At 36.8% G+C, this 19,227-nt stretch overlaps 1 protein-coding gene across 3 annotated transcripts in view; it reads right to left on the reverse strand.

Annotated features, from left to right (window-relative positions):
* Positions 1-14,609, reverse strand: part of LOC131428169 (prohormone-3) — a 140,639-nt gene extending 126,030 nt beyond the window's left edge. Inside the window, exon 1 of one of the 3 annotated variants that reach the window (XM_058591885.1) lies at positions 13,981-14,609. The gene's annotated coding sequence lies outside the window, so the exon portion shown is untranslated. The remainder of the gene's footprint in view (positions 1-13,980) is intronic. The other 2 variants (XM_058591884.1, XM_058591886.1) reach the window with 2 other exon arrangements.
* Positions 14,610-19,227: the final 4,618 nt, after the last annotated feature.

A 19,227-nucleotide genomic window follows, 5' to 3' on the forward strand; every position in this document is an offset into this window, starting at 1 on the left:
ATGTTATTTGTAATATTTGAATAATAATCATCACTTACTGTTATTTTGATTAGAACCTTTTTAAAAGTATTCCGTGCTTAGCTAACTTTCACATACTTTGCATGAATAGCGATAAAATGGGAAGTTTTGCTACTTTGAATGAATTGTCGTTGATACATTTGATTAAAATATGTTGAAAATTGGTAATGAATTTCCTGTCATGACGAACTTCCTGCTTTTTGCAGCCAAGTAAACAGCTTCATTCTATCGAAATTACTTTCGCACCTGTTGGCACCGACAAATGAAATACAGCACCTAGGATTTTTGTTTGTACCACTCAACGAAACCGTGGCAAAGTCAATGTAGACCGAGTATCAGTGTACAAACAGAGTACTAATAATTTTCGGATAAGTTTTTCCCATTCCCCAGCATTTTTTTTTGCTCCCGTTTCACATCCACGGGACAAATGCCTCTGTTTCAATTGTAATAACTTTGAAAGCTACGTCAATAGACTTAAGAGCGGGAGTTGAGTTTTTATCGCAGCACCGTTTTGTTTGATTCCCAACGACCGAGGAGATGTTTGTTTTTGCCTTTTATCAAGAACATTTTAATAAAGTTCGATGAAGCTCACTTCTTCACGTCTTGTAGCGGATTGTTGTTTACGAAGTGTGGTGATTGAATTAAAAATAGCGTTTCTTTTGCTTTATTTATTAACGGTGGCTTAAATGTGCACTCGTAAAATCGTAGCACATAAAAGCGGAGCTTTTAAGGAATCGAATATCTGAACAATGTTTTCTGGTTTGTGATACATTTGATGGCATGCTGCAACAAGACTGAAGCTCTGATTCATGGCTAGTTTTAAAGCATTTTTAATATTGGGCTTTTGTACCAATGGTCATCTCGTTAGTATATAGAGCCACCACGTTATTTTGCAGAACAGTAACCTTCCAACTTTTTATCTTATACTTGTAGCCAATACATCGCCCAGAGATAGCATAGCTCACTCTTACCAATGGATTTAGTATATAAGTTGAATGATGGAGCCGAGAATTTCACATCTAAATATCTCAAGAATGAGTACTTCTAACAAATATATTATATATCAATATGGATCACTTTAACGAAATCAATACAAATTGAAAAAGACATCACAGTGACACCATCTCATGACGGAAAACGGCTTTTAGTTCAGTCATGTTTAATAGTTTGCGTTTAGCGTGCACCCAGAAGTGAAATGTCAAAACTAATTGAGCATGATGCCCACATAGAGGTGTGAACATTTTCATATTTAAATGTGTTTTTTTACGAAAGAAAATATCGCCTACAAACATTATAGAATTACGCTCTTTTAGACCTATCGTCTTCACTTTCAGAAGTTATGAAGTAGTATTTATACAAAACTATAGGCTGTGGAGGCAATGTTTGGTAGATGAACGGTGTATTACAAGTTACTTTGATTGCGATTTTTCATTGCGTTCATGATTAAATTATCTTCTCTCACAGGGAAAGTTGGAATGTAAAAGAAAATTGTCATTTTTATAAATTGTCTATGAATTAAAAATGCATATACAAAGCGATCTGCCCCTTGCTGTGAACTGTCAAAACTTTTAGTCAAAATTTTAAATTTCGATATTTATTTTCTATAAAGTAATTGAATTTCATTCAACAGACGAATCATTCCAAAATTCGACATATAGAAAATTTGTTTAGCACTGAAAAAATGTTAGATAATTATTTAATAAACAACCTGATATTGTACATTTCTATCACCGTAACCGTAATTTTTCAAATCAAGAAATTGTAGTACATAATTCGGAAATGTTGGCAAAATTCTCGAACTAATTAATATTAATATTAATTTGTTTAGTTCTGCGTGAACATTTTAATAATTTTTATAAAAACGAAATGTTCTCATCCGAGTTAGTATCAGATTACAATTCTAAACCGTATTTACAGCTTATTCTTTCGTGCCGTGTATATCGAGAAATATTCCATATATTTGGAGTTGTTTGGTTCAGTGTACTGATTGGAAAAACCGGCATATGTGCATTAAAAAAAATTGTAGTGTATTAGTAACCTTTTTTGCCACCGCACTTTACTGTGATGTACCTCGTGAATCGCAAGAGTGATCCATATTGATATACACAGTTCGAAAAAATCTTTTGATTTTACATCTTATAAGATGCACATAAATGGAGCGTCGTATTTCAAACAAATTTATATTCAAGAACATGTAAAATTGTGTGCTATGAAAATTACATGGCTTGAATTCGAATGAAATAAAAACAAAAGATCGATAAACACTAGCGCGACTTGAACCGAGAAACACTAGATCACAAGCACATCAATAACTCTAATGAACCGCAGAAGCACATATATGTTCGTTGAAAAATTGATACATATAAGTCCGTACAGCGGCACTTGGTAACCAAGTGCAAATTACGCTCGGAACTTGTAAAATTCTATGCGAGTGGAATATTGCGTCAATTGAAAAATTAAATAGCAAAGAATTGTATCGTTTGTAGAATTGTGTCACCAGTAAAATTCATAATTTCTTTCTGTGTATAGTATATTTGCTTCTACACAGAAAATAATAATGAAATTTACAGGTGACATAATTCTACAAACGATACAATTCATAACTACTTAACTTTTCAAATGACGCAATATTCCACTCGTACAGAATTTTACTGGCTCCGAATGTAATTTACATTCGGCTTCCAAGTACCGCTGTATGGATTTATATGTACATACCAATTATTCATGAAGCAGATATTGGCTTCTGTGGCTCAGTCGATTAACTAACGTGTTTTGTGTTCTAATGTTTCTCGGTTCAAGTCGTATTTCAAACAAATTTATATTTAAGACCATGTGAAATTGAGTGATTTGAAAATTGCATGGTTTGAAATCGAATGAAATAAAAAAACAAAAGATCGATAGCAACAGCGCGACTTGAACCGAGAAACATTAGATCACAAAGCACATCGCTTAATCGACTAAACCACAAAAGCACATATCTGTTTGTTGAATAATTGCTACATATAAATTCACACAGCAACACTTGCAAGCCGAGTACAAATTACACTAGGAGCCTGTAAAATTATGTGTATCGCTTGTAGAATTATGTCACCTGTAAAATTCATAACATTTTCCTGTGTTCACAAGGGAGGCAGAATGTTTCATTGATCTTTCCACTTTAAGTAAATGAAAGAAATTTGTACCCGTAGTAGGGAGGATGCCGTATTTCTCTAACGACAACTGGCAATTTGTTTTTGATTAGATTCAACTGAATGATGCCGAATCCAAAGAAGTGCTTGATTCAACTGGCAGACAGATCCGAATAGAATTTGATGGCTGGCTATGGTAGCATATTAGGGTAACAGAGGTATTTTGGCCACTTCATATATTTTGGCCCACCTAACAAACTTTATCGATTTTATCGGATTTAATTGATGTGAAGTAACTAATATTACATAAATTTGAAGGTAAACACATTAAATTACCTATTGCGGAAGGGTTTTTCAAAGATATTACAACATTTGGTGGATATTTATTCAAAGTGGGCCAAAATAAAATCAATCCTAAAGTGGGCCAAAATACCTCTGTTACCTTACTTCTCAGTAGAATTTTAGCATGTGGGAATCGGTCCAATAGTATCTGGAAAAGTCTAGAACACTTTTGTAAATTTTTTTTGTGCACAGTTTTCCCCATTACTCCAGAACCGGAAATTGAATCCAGTTAGAAGTTAATAAAAGACTTTGGCACTATAAAATTTTTAATTTGAATCTAAGTTTATGGATCCGGAAAAAATTTCTTTGCCGGCTATTATAAGTCTTTTGATTTGATTCTTAGCATGCGGAAATCGATTATGTGGTCTCAGGGAAAACCGAGTTTTGCCTTTATTTACTAACGGTTCAACAGTTGAATTTTTTATAATTCAATAGCAGGCTATGGACCTTTGATAAAAATCTAAGTTAATGAAAATTGGTTTCTACGCAGAAAAAAATAATGAAATTTACAGGTGACATATTTCTACAAACGATACAATTCATAATTACATAACTTTTCAAATGACGCAATAATTTACATAATTTACATTCGGCTTCCAAGTGCCGCTGTATGGATTTATATGTATCAATTATTCATGAAGCAGATATGGGCTTCTGTGGTTCAGTCGATGAACCGATGTGCTTTGTGATCTAATGTTTCTCGGTTCAAGTCGCGCTGCTGCTATCGATCTTTTATTTTCCATTTCATTCGAATTCAAGCGATGTAATTTTCATATAACACAATTTCACATGTTCTTTAATATAAATTTGTGTGAAATACAACGCTTCATTAATGTGCATCTTATAAGATGAAAAATCACAAGATTTCTTCGAACTGTTTATGAATGGAAGAATCGTGTACACTTCATATTATTTATTTTGCACAGTTTACTCCATTACTCTGGAACCGAAGGTCGAATTCGGATACAATTCAGTAGCAGTATAGAGAACTTCAAGGCCCTTGATTCGAATCTCTGCTTATGAAAGAGAGTGCAACGGTCACTGAGAAAATGAAGTGAATTTCGTTCATTTTACACATTCTATTCCTTGACTACTAAGCCGGAAGTCGGATCTGGAAAGATCTCGGTAGCAGGCTAAGTTTGTAGAAATCGGACTTGCGGTTTCTGGAAAATCATTTTAGTTTATTCCTTTGAAACCGAAGTTTGAGTCCCGCTAAAATTCAATAGTAGGCTATGGCACTTTAAATAAAAAACTTTATGAAAATTGGTCTGACGTTTTGTAAGAATGCAAAAATTGAGTGATCATTTTGAACTATTTTCCCCGGTTTTAACGTGAATACGTCTTACTTGACTATGGAGCGCCTTTCCAAAGTTCGCTCGGTGGATGAATGGGTAGAATTTAATCGTGAATATTTCGAGTTATACCAAACACAACAGCATAATTTTTTCTCTATGCCATCAGATATATGATCAGCAATTTGTGATTAAACAATGAACAGTGTGAGATAACCATAAACAACACCAAAATCGAATTGTCACAAACTATGTGAAACAATGAGGAAAGCTCTTCGCGTGTGCTTGCATTTTTCGCAACCGGACTACGGTTTTGAAATAGGCTCATATCAAACTGCGGTCGAAATTGATAATTTCTTGTGCGTTAGACAGAACTGGACATCGTGGTGAAGACCTTCCACCACCAGAAGCAAAAACAGATCATTAGGATGCTGTAAAGCCTCAAATGGCCAGGTCGTTCTCTCATTCACTATTCACTTCTAGACTTCTAGATATTTGATTTGGGAAAATCAGTGCATATTTGCCTCACATACAGACATTTGTCGATATCGACGAACTGAGTCGAATGATATATGACACTCAGCTTTCCGGGCATTTTTAATTGTTTTGTTGGCATAGCTTTTCTTTATGAGAAAGGCAAAAGGATTGATAAATGGAATAACCGAAATGAAAGTTGGCGAAAGTATTCACTCAGACACTTTTTATTTTAAACTACAAGGAATAAAAGTTGATTTAACATTTAATCTCATATTTTATACACATCAACAGACGGAGAAAAAAAATGAAATGCATGTAATAGCGATAAATTAAAATTTTTCGTAAATATATCGCCCAGAGATTTAAATCGAACCTTCACCCTCCTGCTTTCCAAGGAGACACTCTTCCAACTACGCTACTCTGGAATATATGTAGACTACGTTCCAGAACGCAACAGATGAAATAGTGCCAAACTTGTACGTGAAACTTAACGCTCGTATCCGTAATGTATTTTACAGTATTGTACCGTATGTTTGAATCAAATACTGCGTACTGCTTTTTACCCTCAAATGTTCTGTATTTAAATTTGTACTGTATTTTCCCATTAAAATGTACTGTATTTTCATATCAAACAAAATTAATAAAGAATTTTAAATCATTAACGCATCGAATTTCGATTCGCTGCAACACAAAATGTCAGAAATAACAATGACAACATGTAACGAATATAAAAGAGAAGACCGGGGCGAAAATGGTCACTCATAATAATTCGAACACTAAATGTCACATTCCATCAGCTAAGCCCTTTATACGTGGACCCGAGCATTAGTTTCAATTGACTTGTGCTCATTTGACATGCCATCCTCTCGATTAAGTAATCGGTGAGTGCGAAAGTGTCCAAAGATTTTGGGTTGTAGAATATATGCTCTGGAACAAATCATGTTCGTTGAGTGTTTTTAACTAATTATGTTATGACCTCGCAAAATCGAAACGGGACGCAAATGGCATCTGAGTAGTAAAATTATTATTGTTTTTTTTTAACAAAAACTTACTGCTTTTATGAGACTCAACACCATTTTCGAGTACTTACTAACAACATACTCCTAAAATCCCCAAATCTCGGGCAGAATTGGTGATCTCAAATTACCGACGACATGTGCATGTTCCTGAACGTTTCTACAACACATTCGGCATCGACAGCACAAAAGACGAACTCAGTTTCCGACCCATCGAATGATTTGGACAGATGCTGAGTTTACTACAACAAATTACGTAATAATCAGTGCCACAAAGTTTGCATTGAATGCTCCCATAGAGCCCACCTGGATTCAGCGCTCCGGCGATAGCAATTTCACATGCGTGAATTGTTTCCCAGAGCCAGCCAGTGAGTTGGATTATGAGTGAAACATTTTATATTTAATTAACCATTGCATTTGATTTAACATATTTTTTCTGATAAATTTCTTTAATAAAATCTGTTATTTCAAGATGAAATGATCCATCCATTTTGAGATTTTCGATTTCGAGATTGGTGCACTCAGATCCAGATTACGCCCGTAGCTTCCGAAAAGTGCACCGTCTTTTACCAATATCACACACCAGTGGCAGACATCTGTAACCGTTTCGATTTCTTCATAGCGTGTACGAAATAGAACAAAGCACGCATCGTTCGTTTTGTGTTTTCTTCTTCTTTCGGTGTTAAACATATTGTCAATCTATATGGCGATCTGAAAACTTTGACACTCATCGCCCTGTAACTGCGGAACCGGGAGTCGGATCCGGATGAAGTTTCACAGTAGCTTTAAAGATAATATGAGCTTTAATTCGAATCAATATTTGTGAAAATCGGTTCAAGCATCGCAGAGAAATCGAAGTGAGTTCTATTTTTGGAGTTTTTCTTCATCATTTTCGGTGCTTCCGAAACAGGAAAAGGAGGGACCAGTAGAGCCGAATTGATTTTTTTATGCTCACAAACTAACAAATTTTGCAAGCTAGAAGAATTTATCAGACAGTTTGATGGAATTTGTATCTGTGTTTGACCATCAGTCGTGGAAATACCCATGAACCTAACCTAACAAACTTTATCGATTTTATCGGATTTAATTGATGTGAAGTAACTAATATTACATAAATTTGAAGGTAAACACATTAAATTACCTATTGCGAAAGGGTTTTTCAAAGATATTACAACATTTGGTGGATATTTATTCAAAGTGGGCCAAAATAAAATCAATCCTAAAGTGGGCCAAAATACCTCTGTTACCTTACTTCTCAGTAGAATTTTAGCATGTGGGAATCGGTCCAATAGTATCTGGAAAAGTCTAGAACACTTTTGTAAATTTTTTTTGTGCACAGTTTTCCCCATTACTCCAGAACCGGAAATTGAATCCAGTTAGAAGTTAATAAAAGACTTTGGCACTATAAAATTTTTAATTTGAATCTAAGTTTATGGATCCGGAAAAAATTTCTTTGCCGGCTATTATAAGTCTTTTGATTTGATTCTTAGCATGCGGAAATCGATTATGTGGTCTCAGGGAAAACCGAGTTTTGCCTTTATTTACTAACGGTTCAACAGTTGAATTTTTTATAATTCAATAGCAGGCTATGGACCTTTGATAAAAATCTAAGTTAATGAAAATTGGTTTCTACGCAGAAAAAAATAATGAAATTTACAGGTGACATATTTCTACAAACGATACAATTCATAATTACATAACTTTTCAAATGACGCAATAATTTACATAATTTACATTCGGCTTCCAAGTGCCGCTGTATGGATTTATATGTATCAATTATTCATGAAGCAGATATGGGCTTCTGTGGTTCAGTCGATGAACCGATGTGCTTTGTGATCTAATGTTTCTCGGTTCAAGTCGCGCTGCTGCTATCGATCTTTTATTTTCCATTTCATTCGAATTCAAGCGATGTAATTTTCATATAACACAATTTCACATGTTCTTTAATATAAATTTGTGTGAAATACAACGCTTCATTAATGTGCATCTTATAAGATGAAAAATCACAAGATTTCTTCGAACTGTTTATGAATGGAAGAATCGTGTACACTTCATATTATTTATTTTGCACAGTTTACTCCATTACTCTGGAACCGAAGGTCGAATTCGGATACAATTCAGTAGCAGTATAGAGAACTTCAAGGCCCTTGATTCGAATCTCTGCTTATGAAAGAGAGTGCAACGGTCACTGAGAAAATGAAGTGAATTTCGTTCATTTTACACATTCTATTCCTTGACTACTAAGCCGGAAGTCGGATCTGGAAAGATCTCGGTAGCAGGCTAAGTTTGTAGAAATCGGACTTGCGGTTTCTGGAAAATCATTTTAGTTTATTCCTTTGAAACCGAAGTTTGAGTCCCGCTAAAATTCAATAGTAGGCTATGGCACTTTAAATAAAAAACTTTATGAAAATTGGTCTGACGTTTTGTAAGAATGCAAAAATTGAGTGATCATTTTGAACTATTTTCCCCGGTTTTAACGTGAATACGTCTTACTTGACTATGGAGCGCCTTTCCAAAGTTCGCTCGGTGGATGAATGGGTAGAATTTAATCGTGAATATTTCGAGTTATACCAAACACAACAGCATAATTTTTTCTCTATGCCATCAGATATATGATCAGCAATTTGTGATTAAACAATGAACAGTGTGAGATAACCATAAACAACACCAAAATCGAATTGTCACAAACTATGTGAAACAATGAGGAAAGCTCTTCGCGTGTGCTTGCATTTTTCGCAACCGGACTACGGTTTTGAAATAGGCTCATATCAAACTGCGGTCGAAATTGATAATTTCTTGTGCGTTAGACAGAACTGGACATCGTGGTGAAGACCTTCCACCACCAGAAGCAAAAACAGATCATTAGGATGCTGTAAAGCCTCAAATGGCCAGGTCGTTCTCTCATTCACTATTCACTTCTAGACTTCTAGATATTTGATTTGGGAAAATCAGTGCATATTTGCCTCACATACAGACATTTGTCGATATCGACGAACTGAGTCGAATGATATATGACACTCAGCTTTCCGGGCATTTTTAATTGTTTTGTTGGCATAGCTTTTCTTTATGAGAAAGGCAAAAGGATTGATAAATGGAATAACCGAAATGAAAGTTGGCGAAAGTATTCACTCAGACACTTTTTATTTTAAACTACAAGGAATAAAAGTTGATTTAACATTTAATCTCATATTTTATACACATCAACAGACGGAGAAAAAAAATGAAATGCATGTAATAGCGATAAATTAAAATTTTTCGTAAATATATCGCCCAGAGATTTAAATCGAACCTTCACCCTCCTGCTTTCCAAGGAGACACTCTTCCAACTACGCTACTCTGGAATATATGTAGACTACGTTCCAGAACGCAACAGATGAAATAGTGCCAAACTTGTACGTGAAACTTAACGCTCGTATCCGTAATGTATTTTACAGTATTGTACCGTATGTTTGAATCAAATACTGCGTACTGCTTTTTACCCTCAAATGTTCTGTATTTAAATTTGTACTGTATTTTCCCATTAAAATGTACTGTATTTTCATATCAAACAAAATTAATAAAGAATTTTAAATCATTAACGCATCGAATTTCGATTCGCTGCAACACAAAATGTCAGAAATAACAATGACAACATGTAACGAATATAAAAGAGAAGACCGGGGCGAAAATGGTCACTCATAATAATTCGAACACTAAATGTCACATTCCATCAGCTAAGCCCTTTATACGTGGACCCGAGCATTAGTTTCAATTGACTTGTGCTCATTTGACATGCCATCCTCTCGATTAAGTAATCGGTGAGTGCGAAAGTGTCCAAAGATTTTGGGTTGTAGAATATATGCTCTGGAACAAATCATGTTCGTTGAGTGTTTTTAACTAATTATGTTATGACCTCGCAAAATCGAAACGGGACGCAAATGGCATCTGAGTAGTAAAATTATTATTGTTTTTTTTTAACAAAAACTTACTGCTTTTATGAGACTCAACACCATTTTCGAGTACTTACTAACAACATACTCCTAAAATCCCCAAATCTCGGGCAGAATTGGTGATCTCAAATTACCGACGACATGTGCATGTTCCTGAACGTTTCTACAACACATTCGGCATCGACAGCACAAAAGACGAACTCAGTTTCCGACCCATCGAATGATTTGGACAGATGCTGAGTTTACTACAACAAATTACGTAATAATCAGTGCCACAAAGTTTGCATTGAATGCTCCCATAGAGCCCACCTGGATTCAGCGCTCCGGCGATAGCAATTTCACATGCGTGAATTGTTTCCCAGAGCCAGCCAGTGAGTTGGATTATGAGTGAAACATTTTATATTTAATTAACCATTGCATTTGATTTAACATATTTTTTCTGATAAATTTCTTTAATAAAATCTGTTATTTCAAGATGAAATGATCCATCCATTTTGAGATTTTCGATTTCGAGATTGGTGCACTCAGATCCAGATTACGCCCGTAGCTTCCGAAAAGTGCACCGTCTTTTACCAATATCACACACCAGTGGCAGACATCTGTAACCGTTTCGATTTCTTCATAGCGTGTACGAAATAGAACAAAGCACGCATCGTTCGTTTTGTGTTTTCTTCTTCTTTCGGTGTTAAACATATTGTCAATCTATATGGCGATCTGAAAACTTTGACACTCATCGCCCTGTAACTGCGGAACCGGGAGTCGGATCCGGATGAAGTTTCACAGTAGCTTTAAAGATAATATGAGCTTTAATTCGAATCAATATTTGTGAAAATCGGTTCAAGCATCGCAGAGAAATCGAAGTGAGTTCTATTTTTGGAGTTTTTCTTCACCATTTTCGGTGCTTCCGAAACAGGAAAAGGAGGGACCAGTAGAGCCGAATTGATTTTTTTATGCTCACAAACTAACAAATTTTGCAAGCTAGAAGAATTTATCAGACAGTTTGATGGAATTTGTATCTGTGTTTGACCATCAGTCGTGGAAATACCCATGAAATTGGTAATTTTCCACTTATCACACTTTAGGTCCGGAACAGGAAGTCGGATATGGATAAAATTTTGTAACAATTTTTAGAATATTATAAGACCTTTTATTTGAATCTTAGTTTGTGAAAATCGGTTCAGCCATCTCCGAATAAAGCGAGTGCAAATTTTTTACATTTTTTTATGCATATCATTCTATATCTCCGGAACCGGAAGTCGGATCGGGATGAAATTCAATAGCAGACTATGGGACTATGAGACCTTTTATTTGAATCTTAGTTTGTGAAAATCGGTTCAGCCATATTCGAGAAAAGTGAGTGCATATTTTTGTTACATACATACTTACACACACAGGCTCAGTTCGTCGAGCTGAGTCGAATGGTATGTGACATTTGGCCCTCGGTTAAAAAGTCGTTTATTATTAACTATTGTTTTTGCCTTTTTCTATAGAAAGGTATTAGATTTGCTGGAAAAACCGACTTTCGAACGGAGCTTCGGAGACCCATAATGTTATATACCATTCGACTCAGATCGGAAAATGTCTGTGTGTGTGTGTGGAGTTTTTTTTTTACAAGGTGAAATACCTTATGTACTTTCCCAGCTCCTGCTAGTCCCTGCTGCCCCGGTGTGTGTGTGTGTGTGTGTGTGTGTGTGTGTGTGTGTGTGTGTACACTTTTTGAAGATATTTTAACGCGTTCAATTTTCTCAGAGATGGCTGAACCGATTTTAACAAACTTATGCTCGTTTGAAAGCTACTGTTGGGCCATTGATCAAGTTTGAAGATCAAATAGCTGTGATTCCGAAGATATAATGGTTCCGGTTCCGGAGATATAATGGTATAAGTGACGTAACCGACAAAACACGTTGTTTTGTACCGCTCTTATACATAAAATCGACTTTCTGGGACTTATTTGATATTTTTGATTTGAAATTTTTTTTACAAATAACGTTAAATCTCGACGTTTCAAGCAATTCAAAGACTTTTGGCAACAATTTTTTTTTCGATTTCGGAAATTTCATATACCCACCCCCCTTGCCCCCTATGGTGAGTTTTCCAGATCTATGAAAATTCCACTAAGTGGACTAAGAAGGATTTTTATAGATTAGCATCACCCTTCTCATACAAATAGGACACGCAACTGTCAAGCGCTTGGTTGGAAAAATGATGCCTACTATGTGATATAAACACTGAAGAGTGCTTTTGTGAACTACTCGATTCAATCTGAATCAATTGGTGTCAAAAATGAGCCCAAATTAGTGTCACAAATTATTTAATAAAAATATAAAAAATGTTTTTAATGAGACAGTTTTGAAGAAAGAGAAAGGCATTGTCACACCACTAAGTGGATAAAGAAGGGTTTTTATTAATTATTGTTAGATAAAATTCGTACTGCAAAATGTACTGCATTTTTAAAATCGATGGCCTGTATTTTTTACGCAAAATGTACTGCTTTTCATAAAAAACGAGCGTTAGTTATATTGCATATAAACCGAGTGAGATTCAACTAGCTAGCTTAGCTGATGGCTGAACTCTTTTCGAGAACTAACACTCTGGCAACTGTCTCACCCACTTCCAACATTCTTTCGTTAATCCATAGCTCGCTTGCTCAACTGAGATTTTTTCTTTTGACAAATATTTGACGTACCAGATAAAATCATCCTCTGAAAAGTTATTTATTGTATTTCTCAGCACAGTTCATGATTCTTAGAATAGTGGAGGAATCTGGCTGACTCAATTCAATACAAAATATGTTGAAATTTGAAAGAGTAACAGAATACTTTAGTAACACAATTGTGCAAAAGGAAGTCCTCCTGCAGTGGTTTATACTTTAGATGGCGGATCACTGGCAACACTTGCTACATATAAGAATCATCTACGAATAATTGTGAATTAGCTCCTGCCATAACGAACAAGTTTTTTTTTAATTATTGAAACAAGATTACAGTTTTGATGTACAACATAAGAAAAATCAAAAAATCGGCCAGTTGGGTAATCTATCGATACGATGAATTGGCAAATTTAACATTTGATGTAATCCAGTCAAGCATTAATAATGGTAGGAGTAAAATTAACATGCGTGAATTATATAAGCAGTAGAAGTGAAACATTCGCCGACGTAAAGTGATATTCGCGTGAACTTAAGTATTATTTTCACGTTCGTATATGCCAGGTCCACGGGATGCAAATTCCCATTATTTTGTCTACGTGTTCAGGAATAAGTGCTAAATACGTTCCACTTAACCTTCGTTCACTCTGTGCGCCGGAAATTTCATCTAAGGTCGACCATTTTCTGACATTTAACCATGTTTGACAGTTGATTGAAAGTAATGATCCTGCCGTGCGAACGCCTTAGGTTTTTTTTTGTAATACAATTTTCGCTTTCGCAAATACAATTTTTATTAATAACTTCAGCAGACTTATGGGGCAAACGTCTATATTTTATTTCCAGTCAGCGAAGTCCAATCAAATTTCATCCGGTTAGCATGACGTAATCTATCAGCTATCCTCCTCGGAATCGTCCCGCTTCGTGTGGAATGCGTGGCAGCGGAAAATCGAACCGCGTGGGAAGATAATTGCGATATTGATGTGTTTCCGCTTTGCCGGAGTCACCACATAGTCCACCTGCCGTGCGGAAACGAATCCCAGACACTATAAATTGTCCCGATGTGCAGGTGTCCTGTTCGCACCTCGGTCGCATCGAGTAAATTAAGAGTAAACATGCATATATTTCACTTACATTAAGTTACGCTTGTGCAATTCAGTATGATTGACGTTACCTTCTGTCTGTTGAAAATAGATGTGCAAGCAAACAGTCCGCTTGGTAAACACTACGGTTTCGTTGGTACTGTTCTCGTTGTTTCTTGAAGAAACAAGTTGATTTTTCACCGAAATGACACTTATCTCTTGCTGTGCCTGTGCAACTTTGTCACGGCTCACCCACTGCCGGACAGTGCCAGTATATTTGTCGGAAAATCAAAATTTTCCCTCTGCGGGCACGATAATTCACTTTCACAACTGGATGAAATCGTAATTGTCACCTACCGAAAAAAAGTGACTGCTTTCCCGACGCGTATATATCAACGACGATTGTCACACTGGTGCTAAATTAACAATCTCATTCTCCGGGGGAAACACAGCAGCGTAATTCACCGTACGCACTTACTCCGGAGCAAGGACCTTCTCGCTCGAAGGCGAATATTTTCTTTTCCTCAGTAGCACACTACTGGACACCGTTTCTGTGATTCCAGAACAGAATCGACTCTCGCCGATCGAGGGAGCTGTTACAGGTTTGCAAATGTTCACCGTCTCCGTCAAAAGTGTACTGACGGCTGTGGAGTATAGAATCCTCTGAAATACATTCTCGAAGCAGCAGTGGCACCAGGTCATGCCTCAATGAAAAGCTTCTGTTCTCGGGCTTTGCCTAGATTCGTTCGGCATGCGATCTGCTAGAATGACCATGGAAGGCGCCGTTGCGTATCGTGAAACGTGTAGGGAAAGCTTTCACCGTTTTGTATCATACATACGGTTCGCGTCGGTTGAGCGCATGCTCAGGGCCATTCGGGACACAGGCTCCTCGGTGCTAACCTTGTCCAGCAGTGGTGTGTTGGGGCGGTTTTCTGAAGGGTTGCCAGAGTTGTTGGAGCCGTGGAGCAAACTGTTGATTTTAAACTTATTATCATTTTTGATTTTCACAATCCGAAAATAAAATCAACAAATCACAAACCGATCACAATGATTTTGCCTTGTTCAGATATAATTTAGTTGTAATGAATTCCTACACATTTAACTACACTATTCATCGATATCTATCCAACACGCATACCAACTCATCTGGTACAGTTTCATCACCTTCAATTTTTCTGTTTCGCTATTCCATGAGTAACCCGGGAGTACATGTTTTATGAGGTCAGACAAAAAATAAAACGAAGCGGCGCTGAGTTTATTAGACTTTTAGTAGTGTGGAATCTGTGTAAGCGTCTCCAGTAGATTAGATTCACCTGATATTATTTATAAATGAATTTATTTGACATTGTTTAATTGATAACTTTTTTTTTTTCCATAAATACGTTTATTTCTTAAGGCAGTTTACATAAGTTTTTCTTCGCCGTAGCATCACTTTTACATAATATTCTTATCCTAATTTAATTCTAACATAGTCACAACGTTTTGAATTTATTAAAACATATTCTCTTATAGCTTAAATATCATCTTAGGTAACTCGTCATTAATTATGAAATCTACTCGGAAATATTATTTGAACCAAACGATTAACTTCTATAAATTATAAAATAAGCTGTTATTTTCAGACATTTTGTTGATAATTTCATAAACTGTTTCGAGTTTGTTTGTATCATTACATAATTTTTATTCTAATTTAGCTATTGGTAGAACTCATGGACGCAGCTGGGATCAGAACTAAGTCTTAGAAGGGGCCTTTATTAAATTGAAACTCCAATTTTCTTTATGAAATGATAAATAAGTTTCATGTATGAAAGGTCACGACAAGCAAGAATGTCTCGAACTGGGATATTGGATAGTCTACCTTGGGTACGCAAAGAATTTATTAGTTGAGATCTGACATCACGATACTCCACGCATGTCCAAACGACATGATCAATATCCCGATAACCTTCTCCGCAAGCACAATGATTAGTCTCGGAGAGCCCAATTCGAAGGAGATGTGCATCTAACGTGTAGTGATTGGACATAAGTCTGGACATCACACGAATGAAATCCCTACTCACATCCAGTCCCCTGAACCATGCCTTTGTCGATATTTTCGGAATAATTGAGTGCATCCACCGACCCAGATCATCTCTATCCCAAGATGCTTGCCAGCTGGCAAGTGTTCTTTGGCGAGACGAACTATAGAATTCGTTGAAAGCAATCGGTCGCTCATAAATTTCACCCTCAATAGCACCACGTTTGGCTAAATTATCGGCTCTTTCATTGCCTGGAATGGAGCAATGAGCCGGGACCCAAACTATAGTGATTAGATAATTATTATTCAATATGTCGTTCAGACACTGTTTTATTTTACCCAAGAAAAACGGTTCATTTTTGCCAGCAGCGATTGAGCGAATGGCTTCAATTGCACTCAGACTACCTGTGAAGAGGAAATAATGGTTTGGAGATAATGTGACGATTACACTCAAACTATAATGAACTGCTGCTAGCTCTGCTATATAAACAGATGCAGGTTCTTGAAGCCTAAATGAGGCCGAAACATTAATGTTGAATATACCAAACCCTGTCGCTTCTTCAATTCGCGATCCGTCCGTGTAAAACATTTTCTCAGAGTCAATATGCCTGAACTTACTTGAAAATATTTTTGGGATTTCCGTCGAGCGTAGATGATCCGGGATTCCACGCACTTCACGCTGCATGGATGTATCGAAAAATAAAGTTGAGTCAGGGGCACTTAGGATGCTGACACGGATAGGAATATATCTTGAAGGGTTGATTTCCTGTGACATATGGTTAAAATATACTGTCATAAATTTTGTTTGAGATCGAAGCTCGACTAGTCGTTCGAAATTATTGATTACCATGGGATTCAGCACCTCACATCTTATTAGCAGGCGTGATGAAAGCTCCCAAAATCGATCTTTTAATGGAAGAACTCCCGCTAGAACTTCAAGACTCATTGTATGTGTCGAGTGCATGCAGCCTAAGGCAATTCGCAAACAACGGTACTGAATTCGCTCAAGTTTGATAAAATGAGAGTTTGCAGCGGAACGAAAACAAACGCATCCATATTCCATCACTGAAAGTATCGTTGTTTGATACAATTTTATTAGATCTTGCGGATGAGAACCCCACCAAGATCCTGTTATTGTTCGAAGAAAATTTACTTTTTGTTGGCATTTCGTTATCAGATACCTAATGTGTCCTCCCCACGTGCATTTGGAATCGAACCACACCCCGAGGTATTTAAAAGTTAAAACCTGTTGGATCATTCTTCCCATCATATGGAGCTGAAGCTGCGCGGGATCATGCTTTCTTGAAAAGACGACTAACTCTGTTTTCTCCGCAGAGAATTCGATACCAAGATGAACAGCCCAAACGGACAAGTTATCTAAGGTATCTTGCAATGGTTTATGCAGATCAATAGCTTTGGGTCCAGTAACTGAAACCACGCCATCATCTGCCAATTGCCTTAGTGTACATGGGGTTACTAGACAGCTGTCAATATCATTCACGTAAAAATTATAGAGGAGCGGACTGAGGCATGAGCCTTGCGGGAGACCCATGTAGCTAATTCTGAATGTTGCCAAATCGCCATGTGAAAAATACATGCACTTCTCTGACAAAAGGTTGTGCAAATAATTATTTATAACCGCTGGAAGTCCATGTTGGTGGAGCTTGTCTGAAAGAACATCAATGGAAACTGAATCAAATGCTCCTTTAATGTCTAAAAATACAGATGCCATTTGTTGCTTTTGAGCGAAGGCAATTTGGATGTCAGACGAAAGTAATGCAAGGCAATCATTCGTCCCTTTATTTCTACGGAAGCCAAACTGAGTATCTGACAACAAACCGTTCGTCTCGACCCAAGTGTCGAGACGTCGTAGAATAATTTTTTCGAACAATTTTCTGATGCAGGACAACATCGCAATGGGTCTATATGAGTTGTGATTGGAAGCTGGTTTCCCCGGCTTTTGAATGGCGATAACTTTCACTTGTCTCCAGTCAGGCGGAACAATATTTTGCTCAAGAAACTTGTTGAACAATTCCAACAAACGTCTTTTTGCGAGGTCGGGCAGATTCTTCACCAAGTTGAATTTAATTCTGTCCAACCCAGGGGCGTTATTGTTACAAGACAAGAGTGCTATAGAAAATTCCATCATTGAAAATGGGTTATTAATAAAACCATTATTTGGAGGAGATTCCCGTATAATGCTTTGCGTAGGAACAGAATCTGGGCAAACTTTCCTAGCAAAGTCAAATATCCATCGGTTCGAGTATTCATCACTCTCATTGCCCACGTTACGATTCCTCATTCGTCTGGCCGTATTCCAAAGAGTGCTCATTGAGGTTTCTCTTGACAAACCTTCGACAAAATGTCTCCAATAGCTACATTTTTTGGCTCGAAGTATGCTCTTGTACTTGGTTTCTAAAACCATAAGTTTTTCAAAATTCTGAGGAGTTCCTCCTCCCCGTTTTAGAAACGTCTTGCAAGCATTTTGTTTTGCGAGTTTAGCCTCTGAGCACTCTTTGTCTCACCAGGGGTTGGGAGGCCTTCTGTTAGTCGTTGGCCCAGGAAAGCGTTTAGTTTGGGATTGTTCTGCTGCCTCCAGAATCGAACAAATGAGGAAGTCATATTCTTCAAGTGGAGGGAGCTCTTCCATTGAATTCAAAATACTAGAGATTCTACTTTGGTATTTAATCCAGTCGATATTTTTTGTCAAATCATATGGAATACTAGCTGAATTAGCAATACATTTGTTACAGCTAATTGAGATGATGATTGGTAAATGATCGCTACCGTGTAAATCAGGCAATATTTTCCAGGTGCAATCTAGTCGAATTGATGTTGAGCAAAGAGATAGATCTAATGCACTTGGGCGTGCAGGAGGTCTTGGGATCCGTGTCATGCTACCCATATTTAATACCGTCATGCTAAAATTGTCACAAATGTTTTGTATTAAAGATGATCTGCTATCATTGTAAACGGAACCCCACATCATTCCGTGCGAATTTAAATCCCCCAGAATCAATCGTGGAGCAGGAAGGGCTTCAACCATTTCATTAATCTGTCGCTGTCCAACTTGTGCTTTTGGAGGAATATAAACCGAAGCTATGCAAATATATTTGCCTTTAATGTTTATTTGGCAAGCAACAACTTCTATACTAGAAGTTGAAGGGATGTTTAATCTATAAAAGGAACAGCATTTCTTAATTCCCAAAAGCACTCCACCATACGGAGAGTCTCTATCGAGACGTATAATGTTAAAATCATTAAAATTTAAAGCTATGTTTG

The sequence above is a fragment of the Malaya genurostris genome, chromosome 2, assembly GCF_030247185.1.
Source record: "Malaya genurostris strain Urasoe2022 chromosome 2, Malgen_1.1, whole genome shotgun sequence".
Classification (NCBI taxonomy): domain Eukaryota; kingdom Metazoa; phylum Arthropoda; class Insecta; order Diptera; family Culicidae; genus Malaya; species Malaya genurostris.